Source organism: Opisthorchis viverrini (assembly GCF_000715545.1).
Source record: "Opisthorchis viverrini unplaced genomic scaffold opera_v5_30, whole genome shotgun sequence".
NCBI classification, from domain to species: Eukaryota; Metazoa; Platyhelminthes; class Trematoda; order Opisthorchiida; family Opisthorchiidae; genus Opisthorchis; species Opisthorchis viverrini.
The window spans coordinates 2,614,983-2,617,280 of record NW_008751686.1 but is presented as its reverse complement, the minus strand read 5'-3'; the positions used below and the strand labels follow the sequence as shown (position 1 = coordinate 2,617,280).

The 2,298-nt window shown below is 47.3% G+C and overlaps 1 protein-coding gene across 1 annotated transcript in view; it reads left to right on the top strand.

Annotated features, from left to right (window-relative positions):
- Window positions 1–597: 597 nt before the first annotated feature.
- Window positions 598–2,298, top strand: part of T265_02488 (hypothetical protein) — a gene marked incomplete at both ends in the record, with an annotated part of 16,361 nt that continues 14,660 nt past the window's right edge. Inside the window, one exon of the mRNA XM_009166737.1 lies at window positions 598–656. The remainder of the gene's footprint in view (window positions 657–2,298) is intronic.

The window sequence follows — 2,298 nt, the reverse complement described above, 5'->3', positions numbered from 1 at the left end:
CAAATTTGTCGACAGCTTCTCGCTCGTTTTTATAGGGGACCTCCATGTGGTTCACTCCCAGCTGTTTATTGACCAAGTATGCATGGCGTGGACTGGGTATTTCGGAATCTTGTTCTGTTGCAGAGCTGTCCGGATGTTAAAAACCGACAGCCGCAGTGGCCTTTGCCACAGCCCGAAAAGTAACAGTCCATTCGGATTTTGCCGGCATCGAGTTTCTCCACCACCGTTGATGTCCTTTGTGACTGGCTCCGAAGTTTTTCACCTGTGATAAGGAGGTGGCATCTTTTCTAACCACTGCATCTCCCAGTGTGGAACAACGGTCTCCACTCAGTTTAGCTCCCGGTCTAAAATTTCTATGCTATCGTGTTCGTAAAATTAACACCAGAGGTGTACATGTATTAACTCCTAAAACCAGCTCCACAACATATGTACAGCATATCGTTTATGAATTTTGTGGCAACAACTTTCTGGAGCTTCTGACGCCTTTTGGATACAACATTGGCAACTGGGATTCGGCGAATTCTGGGTCATGATTGGCTCTTGAGACCAGGCTTTCGGCCAATCAGAGCTCGCCTTGGTGTTGGACTGGCGAGCGGACTGATATCTCAGCGTGTAGTGTGCAGTATACGGTGTCCGTCAGTTTAATTGATTTATATGTAAGTATCGGTGATGTACAACCCCGCTTAATGGGCTTATGAGCTTTTTTCTGTTTTCCATCCGCAGAAATTATCGCGAACACCTGTCTTCTAAGAATCACTATCCCCTGGTGCTCCCATAGCGTGCATATTACATTGCGGGACAGATTTCTCGGCCGTAGCCGCACCTAACAGCAAGCCGTAAAGCGTATCTGCATGGAATTCCGCCTAACATTATGTGTTTGAGGCTGAGGATTGGTCCAGCAACTTCAGGCTCTTCCTCGAATCCGAGATCTGACCTCTGTCTGCATCCCAACTGAGTAGCACCAATGAACTATTCAGGAAAAGCAAACACTTTCAGAACAGGTAGTTTTGGGGAAGTGTTCTAAGGAAGCGAAATACCAATGTAGTCTACAGAGCCGTTTACCGACATTACTAGGAGCAAACAGGCGATGGCTGAGTATTGCCATTGTTAATCCTCCGGACTGAAAGTCTTCTTTCTGTCGGAACCTGGGTTCCAGTTTGGACACTAAAGACAACAGCCCTGACACAATAACATCACTTTACTGACATCCGATCGGGCTTGTTGAATGAGGAGCGGGCAAGTTACCCTAGCAGCACACGCAGTCCAACAAAACGAGTTTCCCAGTTATATGACATTTATATAGCGGGCTATAGTACGTAAGTAGTTCTGTGCTTCCCTGCCATTAAATGACTGCCTCTGGTCCACATCGGTCCAGCACTTGGCCAAGCGGAAGGAGCTCTCCGAAGCAGACTGCTCTTATGTTTCGAATATGTCGTCCCAGTAATCGTGATCTTAGGAATCTGACAGAATCTTCATCATGTCTGGGTTACCAGAAGGGCAGATAGTGCCGCAGATTTTTGGTGATGGGATGTGACTCTTGTTATCAGAAAAACCTAGAGGTAGCGGGATGTAACCAGTGAACTAGGTATACCATCTAACAGTGGTTTCTACAGCGGTCGTTTTGGTTCGATGTTCGCTCCTTGTATGAACACTACATAAATGTTTTGCGGTGGTTGTATATTATGACATTAGTAGCGTGTACTTATCTCTGCTGATGATGTGGCGATGATCCAAATAATGCTTTGGGGTCTGCGGCCCAGTTCCCAGTTGCTCTTAGTGCTGGATTGAATTTGTACAGTATGTAGACACAGCTGAGTGTTTGAGGCCAACTTCCAAGCTTGAAATCACTGGATTGAAGCAGATGCCGGGGTGTGTGTGGAGCCAATAAAATCAGGTTGAAGCATCGATGCTCCCCAGATAGCCAAGTGCAACAATTTATGTATCAGGTCCGTCACTTGCCCAATCCTTTCGAACTTCATCGTATACCGATAGCATCTTTGAATTTGTACGCCCGTTCCCTATGTCCATGCGCTATTGAGTTCTACTGTTGTCTGGCCGCTCGTCGCTCTGTCTGCCGCTCACAAGCGGCAAGTTGATAGATGTCTGTTTATCGTGTCTGCCTATGCCCCAACCGACTGTAGCTCCGACGCCGTCAAAGACAGGTTTTACGACGCCCTGAATGCCCTGCTGCGACGAGATAAAAGCTCAGACATTGTGGTGGTTGCCGGAGATATGAATACGCAAGTGGGCAGGCTTAGTGCATCTGAGGCTCAATTGGGAGGTCGACATGGACTGGAC